This window comes from Bidens hawaiensis, unplaced genomic scaffold (genome assembly GCF_021521415.1).
Source record: "Bidens hawaiensis isolate Kalapana, Puna unplaced genomic scaffold, B.hawaiensis_p1.1 tig00040606_1, whole genome shotgun sequence".
NCBI lineage: Eukaryota > Viridiplantae > Streptophyta > Magnoliopsida > Asterales > Asteraceae > Bidens > Bidens hawaiensis.
Genome location: NW_027497170.1, coordinates 155452 through 181156, shown reverse-complemented (window position 1 = coordinate 181156; position 25705 = coordinate 155452). Strand labels below are relative to the sequence as shown.

Here is a 25705-nt window from a genome sequence, read left to right as displayed (position 1 = left end):
CTTATATGTCCACAATATGTGGGATGCTTATCACATTATTATGCTAACCCTCCTGTGCAGTCGTAACAAAATTTTTTGCAGGGGCCTCCTTCGTATTTTTATGATGATCTATATCAACAGCCTCAGCATAATCAGGGTCAATTTGATGGTCAATATTCTAATAGCAACCCTGTTGAGAATAGTTTGTCCGAGAGTAGTATGAAGAATTTAGAGAATATGTTGGCTCAAGATCTGGCCTCAGATTCCTAACAGAAGTTAGCCGAGCATGATATCATCTTGAAATATCAACATAGCGCTATTACAAATCTCCAACGTACAATAGAAAGCATTGCTAGGAGATCGGATGAAGAAGATTAAGAAGAAAAGAGATTGAAGTCAATGGAGTATATTGACGAGTCAAATGAGGAGATCATTCAAGTAACGGAGACGAAAATGGACGTTGACGTCCCACTCCGGTGTCACAGGTTACTATTACTAATTACTAGAGTGACTCTGATGATGAGATAAACGAAGAAGAGTGGGTTGCTTATCAAAAGTCGTTAGTGAAGAAAGAAGAGATAGAGGAGGAAGTGGATTTGGGAGATTCACTTGAGTTGATGTTTGTTGTTAAGGAAAAGGTTGAGAATAAGTTGTGTGAGAAGGATGAGTTTTTAGATTTGGAGTTAGAAGAATTGCCTAAGTACGATGAAATAGGTGAGTTTGATTCGGAGGGTGACTTAGCATTTTTTGAAGCTCTACGAGAAGATATAGAATTAGTGGTAGTGGAAGAGCATCACAGCTGGCCCGTAACACTTATAATAAATGTCGCTCTTAAATCAAAATCACGGAGAAGGCAAAGAGAAGAGTATCTAAGAACCGGAATAATTTGCAAATCAGCAGATGGTCTACAGGAAAGAAGAAGCCATTGAAGTTCATGAAAGACCAGTCTTCTCGATATATGTCATGCATCCGGTTCATGTCAGGTAAGTTTAAATTTTGGTGGTCTGACCCGTTAGGGATTTTTAAAGCATTTATCAATTCCACCAAGAAAATTTAAATGTTTAACAAGTACCGGGTGGAACTGAACGGGTTGGATAGGGTCCAGGTCAAAGAAAAACCTCCTGATTAAAGTTAAAGTGTGGAGAGGTTCCGCGGGAGTTTGTATAATTTTCGAGTCACTAACGTAGTCTTTTGTAGTTTTTCTTTGTTTTTGTGTTTTTAAGTTTTGTAGGATTTGAGCTAGAAGAGTACCCCTATGAAGTATAATACAAAATTCAAGGGTGGGGATGGAGCAGCAGGGCCGTATATTTTTTATTTATCTATTTGCTGCTATTATTCATATTATATATTGTTTAGGGTTAGTTGGTTTGGAGACTTTGAATGTTTAACATCTATCAAGTTGATAAGATATGTTTTAGTGATATTTGATGTGTTTGCCGCTTCCGTTTGTGAGTGAGAGAAGGAGATACCGTTTGCTGAGTATGTTCGGAGTTTGAGGGCATTCATGGAAGAAGACTTTGGCATCGTATTCCATGCACATATTACCATCTAAGTCTTTTCCATTATCTAGTTTGTTTATTTTTGGTTTTTGTTTTAAGATTTTTAGTTTTTTGTATTTCAAATTTCTTTTTTAATTTTAGTCCTTATCCTTGCATTGAGGACAATGCAAAATTTAAGTGTGTGGATTGGATATTTGAGTCGTAGTTAAGTTTATATGATTATCGTTAACTTTAAAAAAATTGAAAAAAAAAGTTTTGAAAAATGTCCCTTCAATTTGTTTCTTTTTGCATTTAAATGGGAAATGGGGATACTTATCGGGAATCGGTTTTCCAAACTACTAATAATAAGATATAATTAAAAAAAACGCACTTAACTTGGGATGTGTCGGTAGGCTCAGCCTTGAGAATGAGAGGGCTGTTTGATAATTGGTTTTAAAACGATAAACTATGATTTTTAGTGGGATATAAGTTAAGTCTGTACAAAATACGAGATGAAAGGTCGGCCATACTCAAGCCTCATTTTTAGTCTGATTGTAGAAAAATATGAATTTTAAAGAAATCTGAATACGTTATCATACGATTCTGGGGTAGGTTAAACGTTAAAGTATGCCGTGTAGCCGGTGATATAAAGTAAAATCTTGCACTTCTAGTTTTAGTGGTTAGCACTTCATAGGCGTTTGGTTTTATTGTCTTAAATCCTTTATTGATGGAATGCTCCGGGGTTCGGAGACCATGGGTCTGTATGCAGTTATTCATCTGGGTATTCATATTTCCTAAGTGAATTTATGGATATTAAGAAAGCTTAAAAAGAGCAAACCCGCAATTTATCTGCCAAATTATAAGTCATTAAACATGATCACAAAGTGCTTTAAAAGTACAAATTCACTACTGACTTGATCATACACACTGTTAGTCATACGGGGTCCCCGTGCTCGCGTCTCATTACCATTAAGAAACGGACCACACGGGACACGTCATATGTAAGCCCTATAGATGAATTCGTGCATACTCACCTATGGAGATGGACTTTGGGGGTGTTGCTTGATAATGGGGGTATGTTATGTAGTGGGGAACACTAGCTAGTTAGTTGAATAATCGAACCTTAATCGTATCTAATAGCTGCTTGGTAGACTTTGATGCTTAAACTTATGTGGATAAATAATATCCTTGATGGTCTTAGCTATTCATGAAAAATGTGCAACAAAGTTTTAATCTGCTATTTATGAGGTTTAAGTCAAGTTGGGGTGGTTTGACCCGGTAAAATCTAAAATAAAACGGGTCTGGACTGTGGGTTCCACTAGATTATATAAACATAATAATAATAGTTGGATCTTACTTGTCCCGGTAAAGACAAAGGCATGGGTTTAAGTGGTCAACAATATCGGTGATCACAGTATTTGCGTTGTTCTAAATTTTAAGATAATCTAATATGTTTTTAAGATACCATTTCTTCAATTCTGATCCCATAGCAATTAGACTTTTTCAGGGACGAAAAAGAGATAAGTGTGGGGATATTTGATATAAGGCTAAATATATATAAATAAATCCCTTTTATATTTAATATAATATTTTATTAGTTTTCGTTCGGTTTTTCATAGAATTTGTATATTACTAATTTATTTGAATTTAGTTTTCGTTCGGTTTTCTTAAAATTTGTATATTACTAATTTATTAGAATAATGTAGGTCCCGGTACTTGTTCGTGGTTAAAGAGAGCGAAAAACAAGCAAAATGAGCTAAACCGGCGAACCGGAGTATCAGGAAATGAACCGAACCAGATTAGAATCGAACTGGACCGGCTAGACGGCTGGAACGAATTTGGGAGCTTAAGAGGTGATATTTCGGAGGGTTTGAAGGCTTGGAATCATACGGTGGCGTGCCAATCGATCAAGAATGAACACCACGGGTTTTATCACCTTTAATCTTTCGTTTCTTTTGTTTTTCACCATGAATTTCGTTATCATTGTTTTGTTTGATTTTACTATGCTAGGCTAAACTGTAACATTTCGGATTTTCCAAACCCGTATTTGTTTACGTTTAACCCGGCCTGTAACATTTTTAGAACAATATTATTAATCAAATCAATATTTATAAGTAATAATGTTTCCTAATGTTCACTTTAAACCCCTCTTGCTTTATATATTGTCCATTTCTTAATTATTCCATGAAAGGTTCTATAAATGATCAAATAACAAACTATAGGGACTAAATATGACCAAGCATGAAACACACATCTAGGTGGCAGGAGCGTTGCGGGGGCAACCTCCTCACCCCTGCCGCGCGGCGCCATGGATGAGCTGGACAGATTAGTTGTTCGATCTTGTTTGTTATCTCGTTTTTGGTATGCAAATCGTGTATTTTAGGCGTAGTTGTCACACCCCGACCAATGAAGGCGGAAACATCGAGGCTCGACATGATTGCTCATTGCACAACGACACTATAAAGTTACAATATTTAAACAACTCATCCATATCATCATAAATAACACAACAATTGTTCATACAAAATGCCAAATAGATAGATAAACAAATAACTTTTTCTTTCATTTACTAATATCCTAAAGCCAAGATAATAAGTTTCTTCAAGTAATCCAATCAAGCTAACATCAAACCTGTAACATTGCATAAAATAGAATTTGTCAACACGAAGGTTGGTGAGCAATTTCATAGTTTTGGACAGTAAGTATATAGTATGAAATCCACAACTAGTATATGAAAACAATAAATAATAGCAACAATTTAGATAATAAAACCGTCAATAAGAATACTTTGACGAAACGTCAATAAGAATACATTGACGACACCTTTCTATATGGGGATACCATATATACTCGGAATTAACGAATGATCATACTTTGATGAGGCTACCCGCCTTAGCATTCAAGAATTTGCACATAATCATGTAAAGCATATAACACAAAATCGAGCATTTATTTAAGTAAACATATGCATTAAGTGTGGTGGTTTAAGACTCAAGTATAAATCATTTGAATTTGAATAAGTATGCAATGCCACCCCCAAAACGAAAGATGGAAAACGGGGGATGAAAAAGTACTCACATTAACAAGTAACTTGAAAGATAGTGTCGTGAATAATCGGAGAGATCGGTTTAACAAGCAAGACCTATAATAAACGGTTCTTGTGTTAGTAGGTAGTCTTGGAAGGGTTTAAAATAAAATGCATGACAAATAAAGTAAATAAATAAAGTTTAGGATTTAAAATGTAAATATTTGAGAAATTAAAGAAACGAGTTTTGTAAAATAAGTTTACTCGAAACCGGGTCTCGGTATTCTATTCATTTTTTTTTCTTTTTTTTTTTACTCAACCTATGTTAAGTAATAATGTGGGTTAAAATGCAATATTTCAAAACCCCTAGTTATAAGAATACCAAAACGAGGTTTAAACGAGTGTTCGGATTTGTCGGTTCGAGACTTGTTAATTGACCAAGCTCAAAGTTAACTTCCCAAAAAAATAAATGTTATGAGATAACTCCATAAAAATCAAAATAGACTTAACCAAGTATGTAGTTCTATTGTGAGAACCTTAACGTTCGTTAAGCGAGTATACGACTTTACCGGTCCGAACTTGTTATAAGATCAAGTTGGTTACCGACATGACAAGTATGTTTAGAAATTAACTAAAATTGATTTAAAATATAATCTTGAAGAAAAATATGAGTTTTGGTGGCTAAAAACACACTTGTGTGTCTTAAGCGAGTGAACTCGGTTTAGTTCGATTTTTTGGTTCGGTCCTTGACTCGGAATAAGATCGAGGATGGTTACCACATACCCAATTACCATGGAACTTGTAAAATAACTTATAAATAATAATACTCAAGTTTTACATTCAAAAAGTTAATAATAAAGCTTTTAAACAAAAGTTCGGTTTTTGGTTCGGTTCTCAACTCGGGATGAAACCGAGGTTAGTCACCACATACCCAATACCATGGAACTTGACAAATATGAACAATAAACTAAAATATGCAGAAGTTAAGAAAGTATAACAAGTTATATGGTTAGATTTGTTAAATATATAAACAACGACAACGACTACAAAGTCCTCCATGTAACCTTGCCTTACTAGCCCGACATTTCAACCGGCCGAGACCGAAGAAATGAAAGACCGAAGGTAAACAAGGAGTGTATATTATATATATGTTGTAACATCAAGCTTTAAGTATTGAGAAGTTTGTTAAAATGAAAGATTAGCTTATGAAGAACAACATTAGAATTTAAGAACTTTAGAGAGAAATAAGGAAATGAGTAAGCACAAATAAAGAAGATGGGTGTGTGTATATAGGGTAAGTTGAATGGGTCTTTCATAAAGGGTGTTGCATGAAAATGGGTTGGTTATAGACCCAAGAAAGCACAAACTACAAATGGGTCCTTCAAGTCTCCATTTTGTTGTTTTAGTCCCTGGAGTTCGATTTGAGTGTTTTCGGGGCATTTTAAGAACCGAAAAGGGTGTTTTTTTTAGATCCAACAACTATAAAACAAACATGTAACATAACATTCATCATTTTGATAATATCGAAAGGTTCGGGATACAAAACGGGTCAGGTTTACATTAAGAATACAAGTAAAAAATAACCCGAAATTGACAAATGTCACAGGAAATTTCGTCCCGAAATTAAGATGATGTAAACAAATGTGGATATTTCTCTTTCATCGAGTCTTCTCGTTCCCATGTAAACTCCACGCCACGCCGTGATTCCCATCGAACTTTAACTAACTTGATGCGACTTCGCTTGGTTTTCTTTTCATTGCGGTCCATGATTTCAACGGGTCGTTCAACCATCATCATTGATTCATTGACTTGCGTCGAGAGGTATATGGAGACTACTTTCGGCTAAGCACTTCTTGAGATTTGAAACATGAAAGGTTGGATGAACACCGGTGAGTTCTTCCGGTAGTTCGAGTCGGTAGGCTAGTTTTCCTTTCTTTCCAAAACGAACAACTCCTTTCCAAGGGGATACCTTGAGAAGGACGAGATCGTCGACATTGAATTCGATCGGTTTTCGCCGTTTGTCGGCGTAGTTCTTTTGTCGACTTCTAGCGGTAAGTAGGTTCTTGCTGATTTGGTCGATACGGTCGGTGGCTTCTTGGACCATTTTGGGTCCGGTAATTTGAGCTTCACCGATTTCGTTCCAACTAATCGGGGAACGACATTTACGACCGTAGAGAGCTTCGAAAGGAGGCATACCGATGCTAGAATGGAAACTGTTATTGTAAGAGAATTCAATGTAAGGAATGTGAAAATCCCAATTCCCACCGAAATCAAGTACACACGCTCGAAGCATGTCCTCAAGTGTTTGAATCATACGTTCGGATTGTCCATCCGTTTGAGGATGATAAGCGGTGCTAAGATCAAGAAGAGTTCCCAAGGTTTCTTGAAGTGATCGCCAAAAATGAGACGTGAATCGAGCATCGCGATCAAAGATGATAGTCAAAGGTAAACTGTGGTGACACATGATTTCGCGGACCTAGATTTGGGTAAGTTGCTCAACGGAGTATTTTCTCGAATTGGAATAAAGTGAGCGGACTTGGTTAATCGGTCAATAATCACCCAAATGCTATCGTTGCCTTTTTGAGTAGTGGGTAGTTTCATTATAAAGTCCATAGCAATGTCTTCCCATTTCCATATGGGAATCGGGTGGTTGCTCGAGTAACCCAAAGGGTTTTTGATGTTCGGCTTTGACTTTAGAGCAAGTAAGACATTTCGAAACGTACGTTGCTACATCTTTCTTCATACCCGGCCACCAAAAGGTAGAACGAAGATCGAAATACATTTTATCCACACCGGGATGAACAGAATATTGTGACTTGTGAGCTTCGTCGAGTATGCAAGTACGAAGGTCATCACGATCGGGAACCCATAAACGATTGAGATAATACAATAAGCCATCGGGTTCTGTTTCAAGTTGAAGCTCGGCCTCACATGACATTTTGTCGTACATGTTGTCTTCGTCAACGGAGGTACGTTGGGCTTGATAGATTTTGGCTTGGAGATCGGTTTGAACGGTGACGCTAAGAAGCAAGACAGATTTGGCATTAACCTTTCGACTAAGGGCATCGGCCACGTCATTCGCTTTACCAGGATGGTAGCGAATCTCGCAATCGTAGTCACTAAGTAACTCAGCCCATCTTCGTTGTCTCATGTTGAGATCTTTTTGGTCAAAAATGTGTTGAAGGCTTTTGTGATCGGTAAAAACCACACATTTCGTTCCGTAAAGGTAATGTCTCCAAATTTTGAGTGCGAAAACGAAGGCACCAAGTTCAAGATCATGAGTCATGTAGTTCTTCTCGTTGACCTTGAGTTGCCTTGAAGCATACGCGATAACATGACCTCATTGCATGAGAACGCAACCGAGACCTTGATGAGAAGCATCGAAAAATACTACAAAGTCATCGTTTCCATCGGGAAGGGTAAGAAAGGGAGCATTGCAAAGCATGTGTTTAAGAGTATTAAATGCTTCTTGTTTGGATCCTCATTCATAAGGCTTTCCTTTGTGAGTTAGGGAAGTGAGGGGTAAAGAGATCTTGGAAAAATTTTGATGAAACGCCGATAATATCCGGCCAAACCGAGGAAAGATCGAATTTTCGTGGGTGTAGTCAGAGTCTTCCAATCTTTTACGGCTTCGATTTTTGCGGGATCAACATGGATACCCTTGTCGTTGACAATGTGTCCCAAAAATTGAAATTCCTCTAGCCAAAATTCACATTTTGAGAATTTGGCGTAAAGTCGTTCGTTTTTTAAGACTTCGAGAATGGAACATTGACCAATGCTTATTTGTTTATGTGCATTCGTTTGACATATCCCTTGTGGAGGGATCTCATTGACCAATGCCCGATTCGCTTGGCTATGATCTTATTATTATTATTTTCTCATGGTTGATTAATGGCGCCCGATTCGCTTGGCAATTGTTTAATCGACAACTTATTTGCTCATGTTTTGATTTTATTACCGAATTTATTACGTTTTGCTTATTTCTCATATTTATTATATTAACATTATTTTATTGCAAAACTGGTGATAAACTCACTCAACATGTGTTGTGGACAAAACTCTGTTTTCTACGCATATGCAGGTTGCTTGAGTTGAAGTTTGGACACTTAGAAAGACCCTAGGGTTTTATTGAAGACAAACTTGAATTTAAATTGTTGTATATATTTATTTGAATTGTTTTGTTGTATTTGAATATTGTGTGCACATTTGAAATAAAATAATTAAATAGATATTGTCACATTTATATTATGATAGTATTTTCGAGCTGTGAGCAATCGGATCACGCCCTAGCATTTCCGCCTTAGGTTGGGTGTGACAGATTGGTATCAGAGCCGAAGGTTATAAGATAGGTCGTTAGAAATTGTCCTAGAGATATGCTTAGGACCTTATACGTGCTTATCTGAACTGCCTTATGTGCTATTTAATTGTTTACAGCTTAATTAGATTAACTATTTTATTATATTGTATTGTATTTTATTTATTTATTGCACACACACACAAATTCCAAGGTTATGCCTCACATTCAAAATATTTTTCTAAATATTTTATTTTGGTAGATTATATTTTATTATGAGAAATTCCTTAAGAATTCCCGTGTTTTGTTTTGCTCCTTCACCTTGAAGCATTGGGGTATGACGAACGTCGTACAACCGTAACTTTAAGTGGTACCCGTAATCGGTTAAACGGTTACGTGGTAAACATAACTGGCTAAACGGTTGTACTTCCAAGTTGTATTTTTAAATTATTTTAAATGCTTAGTTGGGTGAAAAATCCATGGAAATCCATGGGCACTCCAACTATCCATTTCTTAAACCATTTTTTAATTTATTTTTGGGTTGGAACGTATCATCTGGGGTGGTTCCCGAGATACACCAACTACTTATATTTAATTCGTTGATTCGATATTTAGTTGGGTTGGTTAAATGCCATGTTATGCTCATGGTCCGAACAACTCCATTGATTCGATAATTCGTTAATTAGTTGGGTCAGTTAAATGCCATGTACACGCTCATGGGCTGAACAACTCAATTTTTTATTACACGTTATTTGAATTGGGCCATCGAAATGCTATGGAACGCTCATGGGAGGCCAATTCACAAACTTTATGTTGTTTTATTTAGTTGGGCCATTCAAATTGCCATGGAAAGCTCATGGGAGGCCAACTCATTGAGCATGTTTCGTTATTTAAATTTTAGGAGCTACCATGGGAAGCCCATGGAAAGCCCAACCCAATAACATTTTACTTTTGAAATTTTTATAAACATTATGTATTAAATTAAATATCTCCAAAAACAAAATTTAATCACGTTATTTTAAATCCTGACTCGTCCTCGAGTCATCTCTGGCACAATTGTATTTAGATACACTCCTTAATTATCTCACATCAACTTATCCACACAACTTACCCATCATCTCATAAGATTTCATTTTGGTCCTCATAGAATGTCTTCCTTAGGAAATGATAGTCGTAATCAACGTTGTCCTTCGGCTGCACGTGAACACCGTTTGACTGCTAGGATCACTAAGGAAATTGTTGCTGCTATGCTTGGGATTGCTACGAGTATGCCATGGGAGGAATCCAAGGAAGCTATTGCTCTTGCTGCCTCACGTCCCCATGACCCTGTTGGAGATGGAACCCTACCTCGCACGGACTCTAATCCTACCTTTTAAAAATCCAAAACCAAATCCTCAACCGATGCAAAGGCCGAACCCAAAACCACTCCGTGCAATGATAACTCTTCACACCACAAACGTAAATTCAACTACCAAAACTATGTTGCCGACCAAACAAACCCTCCACCCTCCAACCAAAATGCTTCTAACAAAAAACCCTATACCAGACCTTTCCGGTTATGCTCCATTTGTAACTATCATCATCCGACCCAATCCTTGTGCCGACTTTGCACCCAATGCAATCGTTATGGTCACCTTGCTGACACTTACCGTATACCGCCCGGTATTCAAGATGCTTCACAACGATCTGTTCTGCCTACCCCTAGAACCACTACTACCCCGTATGCACAAACCGGTATTCCTAATACTTGTGCTTGCTACCATTCTGGAGATCCTAGTCATTTTCGCAATATGTGCCCTCACCGAATCCGTGTTCGCCAACCTCAAATTAGAACTGCACCCTACTACACCAATGCTTATCAAGTCCAAACCCATCAGTCCTACACTCTTCAAGCTCTTCCTATCAATCAAGATCCCTCCTACTTAGCTCCACTTTATCAACGCCCATACCCGCAAGTTCAAGTTTTCCAAGCTTACACCACCCAAACCTCACCAGTGTCGTCCTTTCAAGCTCAACCTACCCAAACTATTCCACATCCACCTGCACCGACTGCTCAAGTTATTATGGATCCCATTACCTCAAGTGCTCCAAGTCGAGTAAATCAAGGCAACCGTAACTGAATCTGCTTGAAGACTATGAAGATTTTGCCTTCATTATTTTTATCTTAAGTTATCTTATTTTCTTTTTCGTTTATTCATTGTATCGACTCTTTAGTTAATCGCGACATTGGATGATTTTAATTTGAACTATTTAAGCATTTCATTTTATGAATAAACTTTCCTTTATCAAAGTTAACCTATTTGAATCTTGTACCTCCATCTCATTTCCTTAATCTCGATTATCACAATAACATCTGTTTCACAAAATTTATTTTCTTTCAATTTTCATAATTTTACTTTTAAAAGCAAAAGAGGTTTTCGAAATCTCACGGTTTTATTAATTTAACTAGAACATTTATTAATTATCATTTGAAATTATATTTAGAATTATCAAAACATTTGTTTTCTCTTAGAAATTTTATTTTAAATGTTTTATAACCCACATGATGGAGCGGATTATGCGGACCATCCGAGGATAAAAGTAATTATAGTCGCGAAACATAATTATCCAAGTCATAGCATGGAAATCATGATAAGTACGATTGTGTGTCATGATCTAGAACTGAAAGAAATTTGAGTAACGTTACAAGTGTTAAGATGATAAGGACATGGTGGATATGCCGCTGGTACATCCTATATATAAGTGCCCTTATCGGATTGTAATTTGAAGCGTTACTTCGGTTATTAAAAGTTCTATGTTATGATATTCTCCTTAAAAGTTTAAATTGTTTTCAAAACGATGATGTTTTGGTTTTCCTTAATTTCGGGACGAAATTCCCTAAAGTAGGGGAGAGTGTAACATTTCGGATTTTCCAAACCCGTATTCGTTTACATTTAACCCGGCCAGAAACATTTTTAGATCATTATTATTAATCAAATCAAATATTTATAAGTAATTAAGTTTCCTAATGTTCACTTTAAAACCCTCTTGCTTTATATATTGTCCATTTCTGAATTATTCCATGAAAGGCTCTATAAATGATTAACAAACTATAGGGACTAAATATGACCAAGCATGAAACACCCCTCTAGTTGGCCGGAGCGCTGTGCGGGCGACCTCCTCACCCCTGCCGCGCGGCGCCATGGATGAACTGGACAGATTAGTTGTTCGATCTTGTTTGTTATCTCGTTTTTGATATACAAATCGTGTATTTTAGGCATAGTTGAGTGAATTAAGGTACAAGAAATCATAATTTAACTAAAATACAAGTCTTAATTCGTTTCTTATTGACCAAGATCAAATCTTTATGATTGTTCCATTGATTTTCTCATTAAAACCATATTAATATGTCCATAAATGGTTCGTTTTTGCTATTCCTATATAAACACTCATAATTCCCTGCCACAAAACTTTACCCTAAACACTAAGAGACTCCTCCAACCATCACTCATCTCTGCCTTTCATCATCTTGCTCGGTTATTGCATATTCGTTGAAGATACAAGACTTGTTCGTTGACTTCGCTTATGTATGGATCTTTGACTCTTCGTTTCTCTTGATCCTTTCACTTTCCAGGTAAGTTTTAAACCTAGGAATCGTTCATACATATTCCCTAGTCATTAACCTTCAATCAATTTCGATGGTTGAAGGGTGTTGACTGGTCAATTCGCTTAAAACCCGTTAAAGGGCAAAACAGTCATCATGTTTGACTTAACGTTTTCTCATACTTCTGGTCGGATTCAATGTTCGGTCCATAAGACTTTAATCTCATAATGAAATTTTAAGGCTACTGACCAAAACCCAACTTCTGACTCGTTATTCGGAATCTGGTCAGTACCAGCTCGCTTAAATCTTTAATTTAACATAGCCGGAGTTCTAGACGTCCGTTTGGATCGATTCCAGCGGCATTAATTTCTTTTTTACTTATATTATCATATCTCAAAATTCCAGGTTCTAATCATTTATCTCGTTCGACGCGTAGTGGACAACTCGTTTAATCTTTAGTTTATTTATCTTAATTAATAATCACTTGCCTTTAATATAAGGTGAGTTTTATCATTCCCCTATTTTACTCAGTTTTCTAAAACGTTTTGAGGACATATGAGTATATCATACTATATATATATATATATATATATATATATATATATATATAGGGGTGGGTTATAGTAAAAATAGATAGTTTTCTAGGAATAGTAAGAATAGATCTAGGCCCTTGGATTTAGGATCTAGTGGTTAAGATTAATTGTTTTGAAAATATCAAATAGTGTCATAGGATCTAGGATTTAGCCTATATAATTCCCTAAATATGCTCACGTAGTTTCCTAACTCTAAATTTTATGTCCTTCCTACTTTTCTTACAAAACTATGTATTTTTTATTTTAACCCTTTTCTACATGTATATATATATATATATCAAAAAAAGCAAACTTGTAATTGTGTGTGATTAATCAAATATACTTATTATGTGCTAACTTGTTTATGTGCATTCGTTTGACATATCCCTTTGTGGAGGGTTCTCATTGACCAACGTCCGATTCGCTAGACGGTCGTATTATTATTATTTTCTCGTGGTTGATTTACCGGCAACTGATTCGCTTGGCAATGGTTTAATCGACAACTTATTTGCTCATGGTTTGATTTCATTACTGCATTTATTACGTTTTGCTTATTTCTCATATTTATTATATTAACATTATTTTATTGCAAAACTGGTGATAAACTCACTTAACATGTGTTGTTAACAAAACTTTGTTTTCTTCGCATATGCAGGTTGCTTAAGTTGAAGTTTGGACACTTAAAAAGACCTTAGGGTTTTGTTAAAGACAAACATGAATTTAAATTGTTGTATATATTTATTTGAATCGTTTTGTTGTAATTGAATATTGTGTGCACATTTGAAATAAAATAATTAAATAGATATTGTCACATTTATATATTATGATAGTATCTTCGAGCTGTGAGCAATCGGATCACGCCCCGGCATTTCCGCCTTAGGTTGGGGTGTGACATAAACATTATAGACTGCCTAGGCTTATGAAGAACCTATTTTGACATTGTGATTTGATTTGGGATTTATTTATCGTTATGGTTTTTATGATTTAGTAAAAGGTTTAATCTTATAAAATTGATACATATGGATGCTTAGGATTGTTTGATTGATTGTTATTATTCCATAGTTGCCTTGATTATTGTTTTTCATTATGATAGTTTGCTATTAGTCAATTACGTTATCTTTTTGATTATTTTATGATTGGTTTCATGATAAGATCATAGGAATAATAATTATTAATTAAATAAACCTAAGTGTGCTTCTAATTTGAAATCTGTAAAGTGCTAGGTTATTGATAGATCTTTATTATTTAATCTTGCTCGATTTAGTTCTTCGTAAGGAGTCCGTCTAGATTTGATTATTTATATTGCCTATTAAATCAATTAAATATATTAAATTACCTTTGATTTCCGCGCTGTAAGGTAGGATTTCATATAAAGGAACTAAGCCATAAATAATTAGGTAACCGTAAGGAAACTTGATATTTAAATACTGGTGTGCGTTAAAACTTATTAGAAACTCATAGTTGTCTCTTGAGAAGAGTCAGGGGTCATGTTCGGGTTTTCTCTTAAGTGTCTGCTTTACGATCCTAGTCGATAACTTAATATTTTCCCGGTTAATTAACAACTGAAATTTAGGGGATTCTAGCCTAGGTAGTTTTCTCATCATCATCTTATTTACTCAAACTTGTGTTTTCGTTTATTTTGCTTATTTTCCTTAATTAGTTTTAATATAGTGTTTTAAACAAAACCCCCCTTTGAAATAATAAACAAATAGTCGTGTCTGTAGTTGAGTCTAATTAGCTAGTTTACGTAAATAAAAGAGTCTCGTGGGTTTGATATCCGGACTTACTTAGCTGTACTAGTGTCGACCAATTCACTTGCCGGTTAGTAGTTTTAGTTAAGTTAAGAGTCTAGAATTATTACTTAGTGGCTAGATTAGCATAATTTTAGTTAATAAATTTATAACTAATTTGAGCACATCATTAGGGTTTTGGTGGTGGTATGTAGGTTTATTTTTGAGTGTAGGATCTTTTATGTATAGGCTCTGATACCATAATAAAAACTATTATGGTATTAATTCTTGAAATTACAATGCAAAGCCATCTCAATATATATATCAATGAGATGCTCAAAAGGAGCCAGAGATTATGGCATAAAATAAGCAAGAGCCAATAAGGCAATAATATAAATTGAAAGACAAATGAGGAAACAAATAATTGGTTAAGATAATATGCATAAATTATTCATAGTAGCGTTTAGGTTCAACGAGTCGGTTCCAGCGCTACTGGAATTTAGTTTCCAGCGCTCACATTCATCTCTCATTACTCTTGTATAACCTATACGGATTCTCACGTCGAGGTTTAGGCCTGTAAATGAACCGAACGTTCGGTGAACTATTCGTGAACCATTCGGTGGGAAGTTCGTTTATTTAATAAACGAACGAACATGAAAAAAACATTTGTGTTCGTTTAGTTAAATGAATGAACATGAAAACATGTTCCGTTCGTTCATTTATGTTCATGAACGTTCGTTTATGTCTGTTTATTGATGTTCGTTTATATATTAGTAGAAAATAATTAAATATTATCTGGATAGGTCATCTGCTTAAAGGTTTTATATTTGTTAATTTGTGTTCATTTAAGTGTTTTCATTCAAGTTCGTTTATGTTTGTTTTTGTACATTTAAATTTGTTCAAATATGTTCGTTATCTTTGTTCAGTTATATTCGTTTAGATTTTAAACAAACACGAACATGAACATAAATATTTGTTCGATTAAGTGTCTGTGTTCTTTTAAAGTTAAATTAGCGAACATGAACATGCCCTTGTTCGTGTTCATTCGATTCGTTTACAGGCTTTCATTATCACATTGATGAATACATCAGTCTCAATCTCTAGGCTCTGCCGATTTTATTTGTGTTTGTTTGTGTTCGTGAACCGTTCATTAACACATTAATTTCCTTAATGAACGAACACGAACATAAAATCTCGTTCAGTAAGTGTTCGTGAACCGTTCATGAACACATTATTTTCTTAACGAACGAACATGAACAAAGCCTTGTTCGTGTTCGTTGGGTTCGTTTACAGCCCTATCGAAGATGGTTGCAGGAAGCCCCCTTCCTGTAATGAGAATAACGAGGCTTCTGCTTTGCAGATCTAGCTGCATATCACGTAAAATTCAAGGCCATCGAAGTAATCCTTCCAGTTGAATCTGCGGTCTAAACGCTAATTTAGATTGGCGTTTTTCAATATCTAATACACCGTGTATTCATAAAATCTCATTAAAAAAAACTGAACAATAAAGTTTAGAGAGGTGTATATATTATTAGAGTTATGTTATTAGCATGATATTCTGTTCTTAAACAATCAACTTTGAGGTTTATTGTAGCTAGCCTAGAAGATGGATATGGGTTAGTCAATATTGAGAAGAAAGATGACATGTTGTGTTACAATCTTTCTAGAAAAAAAAAGAAAAAAAAGAAGAGTCCAACCAATTACGTAACCAATCTATTTAATTATTTCTATTGGTTAGTATAACAAGACAAATTCTGATAATATAGAAATGTGTTTGCCCAAGTCCAACCAAAAGGGATTTTCCGCAAGTTGTCAGAATATAATAATGTGTTAAACTGTTTGATAAGTTAAAATCCAAGGAGAAAGAATTATCAAGTTTTTAGTTTAACTTGTTTATATTTTTATGATAAAATTTAAGTTCATAATTGTAGGTAAGGTCCCTCGGGAAAGGGTCAAAAACTAAACATCGAAGACCACAACATGCCACTCAGTACCTGCGAAAGGCACAGGCGGATGGCAGGAACCCACTGGCAGGCGGATGGCGGAAGATCATAACCAAGCAAACAGTGGAAAGCCACCGCCAAACGATATCAACAAGATCTCGCAAAAAACAAAACGTACAGACATGCGCGTCGGGCTTATCAGAGAAGACCAGCATTGTACTGTCAATGGTCAGACACGACATACACCCGGCTGTTGTAACCAATCAGGAATCCACAATGTGCAACAGCATAACGAATAGAGGATTCCAGAGACAACGACATTTGGCCAAATCTTCTCCACCATTTCGGCTATTTACCCAACAGTAAAGGCATTCTTAAAAACCCTATTCTCCCCAAAAGAAAATCCACCACTTACCATACTGACTCACACGCCGGAGTGTGGTTACGAGAAGACCCCCCCCCCCCTCTCCCCTTCTCGTAACAAGCTCACGGTATTCTGTTTTGCAAGAATCGTTGATAAGAACATGTAGAATCCGATAGTAGTTTAATATATTTTTTAATTAAGATAATTAGTTACAAAATAATACACTTTACACTTATGAACTCAAAAACCATATTTCCAAGTATTTAGTCTCAAAACCACTAGAAAAAAGAAACTTCATCATAAAACTCATAATAATCAAAAAAATTCACCTCCATGCAACACGATCCACACCACTAGGTCCATTTTTCTAAGTCACCAAAAATCATGGAATAGCACTAAGAATAATATCAACAATATTAATTATACTCCAGATGCAAGAGCTGCCCAAAAGTCTAGACAATAATCGTTGGATTTTTTGGAAATGAACAATCTTGTCCAGTAAATAATCAAGAGATGAAACAGATGAAAGAGTGGTACAGTAAGTTTGTAGCAGAAAATATAAGGAGTGAAGAAATATCCTAATTTGTTTTATGCTACCCAAGTTACAGCTCAAGGCCAGGCGACCCCGCGCACGTGCCAGGTAACACGCATTCACCCGCATCCGCGTTTTTGTTCTTGCTTTCCCCAAATTCGGATTCAAATAATCATTTGTGCCCTAATTTGAAGAAATTTGGGGAAAGAGAATGTGAAAATAATCGTATCAAATTTTATTATGAAATGTGTTTACTAAAAATGGTGGATTGATTGTGATGCAGATGTATACCTTACAGAATAAAAGGTAGCAAAATGGGATCATATACGAATTTAATTTAGAAGATGCACTGGAGGTTCTAGTCATCAGTGCACAAAGAAAGGGCAAAGGAATGCTGTTCCCTAAGGGAGGCTGGGAATCCGATGAATCGATCGTAGAAGCCGCTCACAGAGAATCGGTAGAGGAAGCTGGAGTCTTTGGAACAGTTGAGGTTGGTTTGGTTTTACTTTTATGATTCAGACAATTGAGTAGCATATCTTTCTTGAACTTTTGTAGGGTGGGTGTATTGGGTAAATGGTGCTTCAAAAGCAAAGGCAATGATGCATACTATGAGGGGCACATGTTTCCATTACTTGTCAAGGGGCAGCTCGACTATTGGCCCGAAAAAGACATGACATTCGTCAAAGATATTGGGTGAGTGTGCCTAAAGCTAAAGAGGTTTGCCAATATTCTTGGATGAGGGAAGCACTGGATGTGCTGGTGACGAGACTCGAGTCAACTCCTCCAAGTAAGTTATGAACAAAAGGCACCCAACTTGTGCATATGATGAGATTTTGCAAGAGCATCCGAACGACCTCTTGAAAGGTTGCACAAGAAGATTTGATCAATCAACCACATGATCGTGTTTGTTTGATGCACATTGAGGTCTTTGTACACGAAGATTTTGTTTCTCCTCCAACAGTGACTGTCGATTGTGATAATGAAGGAGATAGAAGAGGGGTTTTGATGATCACTAATGTTTCAATTAATCTCTTTGCTGCTATATATTCAGTATGCTCCAATCATAAGAATCATGAAGTTGAAATGTTGTGAATAGCAATGTTACACCCAAATTATCATTTTTATGTCTTAGATACTATACCATACTGAGTTCTTACAATCTGGTGTTGTAATGCAAGCATGAAAGATGCCTTTTGTTAAATTAAAGTAAATGCCTAATACATATAAACCCAAGTCATTTTGTTTTTGATGAGGTGTGTAATGCTGTTCATTATCATCATTGCACGTAGGAAACGTTACCGAGATAGTTGTGGTGTATCATCAGAAAAAATGGCTTATGCGAAGGAGCTCTCTTTAATAATGATGTTTATTAACATATATTGAAAAATAGCATGCATCTGAACTACTGTCTATTATAGTAATAATGGACGGATAAAACCTTTTCCTTAAACTACACATTAATATTTTACAAATAAGCCAGCACCATCATTAAATCATTATAATCGCGTAACCGAAAACTTCTTTATGGATCGATAAATGCTGACCCAAGCAATCTAGCGGTGCGTGCGCTCAGCTTTGGAAGCATGGAGTCATGGACTCTATGTTTCGAAAGATTGTGCTCGCATTTGAAATCTAAAACCTTGCTTCTTCTAATCAAAAGATTCTCCTTTTACGTGAAAAAAGCCTTTCAAGTAGAACATCACGATGCCATTCGACTACGAGAATGAGTTCTACTTTAGAAACTTCCAACGTAGACCCATGATGAAATCTTTCACTCACTTCACTCACTTGGAAGTGAAAACACGTATGAATATGAGTTTTGATAAGCTCCTTTTCCCATTTTACCACTTTCACATAAAACAAACGACTTCACGTGTACTTACGCATGTCAACAGATAAACATTGACCAGAAGGATAAAAGGAAATTTATGAAATTATATTCACGGTTACAATTTTATGATCATAACGTTTTAGATTCTATAATAATAATAATAATAATAATAATAATAATAACTAGTAGTGCTTCCCACGTTGCACGGGGAACTTAGCAACGGACGCAAACATCAAAACATGGATATACGAACACATCATAATAACTATCACATCGACATAAAAAAAAAGTTTATCTAAATATTAAAAGGACTTGGTCGGTATTGGTTTGGCTCCGGTGCTGACGCGGTACCAATAACACGAATATACAAGCACATCGTAACGACTATCACTTCGACAAAAGAAAAGGTTTATCTAAATATTAAATGAACTTCGTCGGTACTCGTCCGGCTCGGTGCCGATGCGGTACCGATAACACGTATACAAACGCATCGTAATGACTACCACTTTGACCAAAAAAAAAAGTTTATCTAAATATTAAAAGAACATGATTGGTATAAGCTTGAGTCATTACGGTACAGATACGATACCGACACTTTCAACAAACGTTATACACTTAACCAACACTCGTTATATAGCTTAGATAAAAAATATATATTGTATATACAACTACGCTTTGAACAAACGTTATACCCTTTATTGCGGATTAGTCGTATCGTATGATGGTCAGAAGTGAAGTCAGAGTGGACAGGTAAAAGCCGCACGTGCCACGTAACAAGCATCCGCGCTTGCTTTTTGTAGTCAGTAATACTCCCTGTCCCACTTGCTGTTGCTGTTCCCGACGTTATTTCCTTTAAAGTACAATTCACCATTAACATTAAAGAAACGTGGATCGACTCACTGGTAGACGATCTGCTTTCCTCGGGTGTGATTATGCTATTTCACCGATGGATCTCTGGGATCTGGATTCTTCCACCTACAAAATGAACAGCACCGTAAACTTACCTCTCAGAAAGGGACAGAGGGGTCCTCTTTGGTGTAACCCTCCGGTGTGAGAATAAGTGTTTGTAGGAGAAGATAATAATATGAGAGTAAGGAAATTGGAGTGTATTGCTTAATATAGCTGAATACTGTGTAATTGAGTGTGTGTCTCCTTGTGGAGTTGATGTGGTATTTATAGTGCTAGGGTTTCCAATGATTGGGCTCAGACCCAATTAGGGCCTTGTTGGCCTCCTCCAATTGCTTTGCGCCACGTGTCCTTGGGACACCTGGTGCTTTTTCATTGGTTATAATCACGTGGTAGCACATGGGTTTTGCTGAGTTGTCCACCTTTCATTGGCAGCTGTCAACATCAGCATATTCTTATTCCTTAAAAAGATACCTTCTGGAAGGTTGTCTGACATGCACAATCAAGGTTGCCCTAATCCTGATTTGGATAAGGACGAGGTTGATTATGTGCATGTGTGATATGCGCCTATCCTGAGGATGCGCGAGGTCTTCTCTTTATTCTCACGCGCAGATGTTTCATGCGCAAATGTGATATGCACGAGCATGTGATATGCGCCACGCGCGGGTGCGCCACGCGCATATGTGATGCGTGAGCATATGTGATGCGTGAGCATCTGTGGTGCCTGAGCATATGTGATGCCTGAGTATGTGATGCCTGAGCATGTGATGCATGAGCATATGTGATATGCGTGAGCATATGTGATATGCGCCATGCGCATAGGTTTTGGCTTTGTGCCTTCATAATGTCTTGATTTCAAGCCTCTTGTCTATATCTTGTGGGTTGACCCGCCTCGCTCGGTGTTGAGGCGGGTACATACCTCTTCAAGCCCCCCAGTCTAATGTGTGTCTTGTCTCGCGCGAGCGAGATAAGATAGATATTAGACTTAATAGTTTGCTCTTTTAGTAGGGGTTTGTCTTTTTCTTCTTATTAATCATCGTTGCGCGAAATTCTATCCTTTTGGTTGAAAACGAATCGTCCCTGTACGTGGTTGGTTGTTGCTGACATGCGTCAGTGATGGAGACGTGTCAGACCTTTCGTGTGCTCGAGGTGCTACAGTTGCCTTTCGTGTCCCCTCACATAGTGTCAGGGACACGTGTCGCGCTCGCGTTGGTCCGTTCCTGCGAGTGGTGGCGCGTGAACTCTGGCAGCACCTGTATAGTTTCTTTTCGTGTCCCCTCACACAGTGTCAGGGACACGTGTCGCGCTCGCGTTGGCTTACACCTGCGAGTGGGGGCGCGTGAAGTCCGATCAGCACCAATTTTTCTCTCTCCTGGGCCTATAAAAGCCAGCCCCTTTGAGTTTTTTATCCTTCATCTTCTTGTTTATTCAGAGCTTTTTCCTTTCATTCTATTCCGATTGCCTTTGTTCTGCTTCCAGATCTCTGTTCTTCAGAAGCATCCTTTGTCCGTTTTTACAGTTGTATGTCTGATAGCTCAGACAACACAATCTCCCCTATCCATCGCCATGTGAAATCGTTAGTAATGTCTACATTGAAGAAGACCGGCAAGGGGAAGAGGGCTGCTGAGGCCTCATCGGAGGAGGTAGGGAAGACCAAGGCCGTAAAGAAGTGGGATGAGATCCCCTGTAAGCTGAGGCAGTCCGATTTTGACAGCCTTATCGATACTCAGGGTTTTCTCCCTGAGTATGGCTGCATGTTGCCGGCGGCCGGGCAAACGGCGGCGGACCCGCCTACCGGCTATATTTCCCTTTATTGCCATTTTTTCACCCACTGCAACCTTCGTCTCCCGATGACAAGGTTTGTGGGTGCGCTGCTTAGGTTTTATGGGATTCATATATCCCAAGTCCATCCGTTTGGACTCGTGCGCATGACTCACTTTGAGTTCATGTGCAAATCTCAGCGCGAGGAGCCCACCCCTCGGCGCTTTCAGTTTTTTTATAAGCCTAAGATCCAAGATTCTTGGTTCTCATTTATTCCTCGCAGTCAGAAGGTCAAGTGCTGCACTGTTTCATTCAAAAGCCTTCATGACTGGTCCGAGAGATTTTTCTATATCAGGGCTGGTGTGATCCCCATCCGCATGACCATGCGCGCGATCTCTTCTGCGCCTGCGGATGTGGGTGTCTTCAAGAACCCAACTGGCGCCTGGGTAAAAAAGTTGACTGCCGAACCATCCCCCGCCAAGAAAATTTGCGAGGAGGCGCTGGTGGGGGTTGGTATGAGCAGGAGGTGGGCTGACAGCGCGACTGAGCCCGTTATCCAAGTTGACGGCTTATGTAAGTTAATTCAATGCATTACTTCTGCGCGAATATAATTCGTTTTGCTGATATCATTTGACTTGTTTTGTGCAGTCAGCAAGGAGTATGTCCACGCCGCCTATGATGAGCATATGGAGGGTGGCTCCGTCGCGTTGGGCGCTGGGGAGGTTGGCTTCCCCGATCGCTTCGATGACATGTTCATCCCTGTTGATCTGGGATTTCTCTTTGACAGCGATGCGCCTGGTAAGCCTTTGTACTTATGCTTATGCCTTTATAATACCACATTTGGCTAACATTTCTGTTGCGTGTATTGTAGACGCGCTTGAGAACTACGAGCTGGAGCTCGCGGAAGAGGAGGAGGAGGAGGAGGCGCCCCAACTAAAGCGTAAAGCTAAGGGGACTGGCGCAGGGGCCAGTAAGAAACAGAAGAAAGATGATGCCCCTGTTGTTCAGGATCCTCCTACTCAGGCGAAGGGACTTGAGAAAACCCAGGTGTTTACCACCAAGTTTTCCTTGTCTTCCCTGTCTCAAAAAGTGGGCAGACCTCCTGTCCACACGAGGTATGGTGCCACTACTTCCTCCCTTCGCGCGGTGGAAAAGGGAAGCGGCGTTGCGCCTGCCGTTTCCTCTTCGACAGGTATACTTTGCTTATCCTTTATGGTTCTATGTGCGTGATTCTGATAGAATTACTAATGAATCCTTGCTCACTTAAATGTTTGTAGAGCCGGCGACCTTGGTGGACCAACCTCAGGCGCAACAAGGTGCCGAGCCTGCGCCGGAGGTCGCTTCGAAGTCCCCTGTTTTACCCTCAAAAAAGGGGAGAATGGACTTCATGGCGATGTTTGCCTCGCGAACGGAGTTGCGCCAAGGTATGTATTGCGCTTTTATTTTCTGACTTTTTTCTTTTAGATCAAGTCATGAACCATTTCTTTTTGTTGTTTTTTTCATAGGAGTCATTGCTGGCGTACAAGCTGCTGGCGGCACTGCTGGCGCCGGTGCCAGCGCCGTTGGTTCTGCTCCTGCTCCTGCTCCTGCAAGCACTGAATCTCCCCTCATCGGGATTACTAAGGAGCAGGAGGCCGTTTTACGCACCGACCTGGCGGCGTCGAGACCTCCCTCACCTCCTCCTGCGCACAGCCCTCCTCGCGAGACTGATTTTGGTTCTAGGTCGCAGGAGAAAAGGCCTGTTTCAGAGGAGGATGAGGAGGTTCAAGCTGAAGGCTCCGACAGCGGCCGCGCCAGCCCTGCCGCGCCACGAGGTTTTGCGGCGCCGTCTTCTAGTAGGCCTGGCGCTGACTTTTCTGCTTCATCCCCGCAGGTATAAGTTCGTTTTTGCTCCGCTGCACGAACTTCCATATTAGTGTTTTGATGACTTAGATCATTACTTTGTGTTTGCAGGAAGCCGATCACATTTACCGCCCGAGATGGAACATTACTGAGGACAGCTCATTTCAGTCCATGGGTGTGTGTGAGGACTTCTGGGCTCATTCTGTGCCTCCAGCTGAAAGGAGGTTTCAGGAGGGCCGCGCTCGCGATGACTTGCTCAACGATCATCTGTTTGCTGGGTCGGCTTTCTTTGCTGCCTCCCAAGAGCTTCGCTATGATTACGTAAAGGTACGTGATGCTCTTGCGGAAGCCAAGCAAGAGGCTAAAGTGTCTGCTTGGCATCTTTCTGATGCTCGAGAGAGAGCTGAGAAGCTCCAAGCAGAGCTCAGTGAGAACAGAGCAAGTGCCAACACCGCCTTTGTGAAGCGCGGGCATGAGCTACAGGCTACGCGGGAGAAGCTACAGGCGGCCGAGGCGGACGCGGCCAAGTACGCGCGTAGAGTGCGCGACTTGGAGCTTGATGCGGAGGCGCGTGACCAAGCTCTCATCCAGTCTATAACTGACAAATCATCACTGAAGAAGGAGCTGGCGGCCGCGCAGGCCGAGAAAGATGAAGCCTTGGCGACGGCAGCGTCTAGCCAGGAAGCACTCGAGCTTGCGCGAGCGGAAAAGGAAGAAGCCCTGGCGGCAGCAGCGTCCGACAAAGAGGAGCTGAAACAGACTAAGGAAACTGTTGAGTTGTTAAACTCTCAGATTCCTGCTCTTGAGACGTCTGTTGCTTCCGTCGCGCAGGATCGCCAATGGCTAATCTCACAGGGTATGACTCGTTGCGCTTACGCGATGAAATACTCAGACGAGTTTCAGGCCCTTGTGATGGATTGCAACGCTGCCAGCGCGCTTGGTGGGTCGAGCTGAAGGGTTTAAGGATGGCTATGAATATGGCATGTTGAAGAAGAACCCATCCGACTACCCTTACCAGAGCGACGTTGCCTGCGCGGACATGGCCGCGATGGGGGAGAAGTATTTGAATACTCCCATTCCCATCCTTGCGCAGGTATTTTAACCTTAATGAGATTACCTTGACTTATTTTCCAAGTCTTTTTGTACTCATATTTTTCCTTATGATTTGCAGATATCCGCGCTTGCTGACCAGCCCGATCTCGGCGCGCTAAAGAAATTACTTGACGAGTGCGAAGGGGCTGGTGGCAGCGATGATGGCGCGGGGAATGCTGCCCCTGCTAGCGGCTCTGGCGTGGCCAAAGGATCCGCTCCTGACACTATTGTGATAGAAGACTCCATTCAGGACGAACAACTTGACTATGGTCAGTTTGGAGATGACGAGGAGCGGGCTGCGCCAGATGCTGAGGGCGGTGATGAGGACTATGAAGAGGCTGACGTCGACGTGGAGACTTGAGAAGCCTTCATGTTTTTTATTTTTATTTGTAGTTTGTATCTCATCATCTTGTAAACTTGTAAATTTCAATGCTTTGGAATGAAATTTTGTTTTTCCCTTCTTCGCATCTTGCGCATTCCCCATTCATCTCTTTATATTGCATGTTTGCTTGTTGAATATAAGATATGCTTGCACGTTGAAATAAGAACAAGGTTGTAAGGAAATTATTATACTTAATCCTTGTTATATTGTAAGTGATTTTGCCATATCTTGATTATGTTGACACGTGCCTTGGCGTTTTCATTATTCCTCTTTTGCGCGACGTTATCTCGCATTTATTATAGGGAACTATGAGTTTTTTAGCCTTTACGTGTCAATATGTGTTACTCAGATATCCATTACAATTTCATGCGCGACCTCAACCTGAGACCTT

The 25705-nt window shown here is 38.8% G+C and overlaps 1 pseudogene; it reads left to right on the top strand.

The window, feature by feature from the left end:
- The first annotated feature begins 596 nt into the window (after nt 1–596).
- LOC143592210 (nudix hydrolase 18, mitochondrial pseudogene) lies at nt 597–18520 on the top strand (annotated as a pseudogene).
- The last annotated feature ends 7185 nt before the right edge of the window (nt 18521–25705 follow it).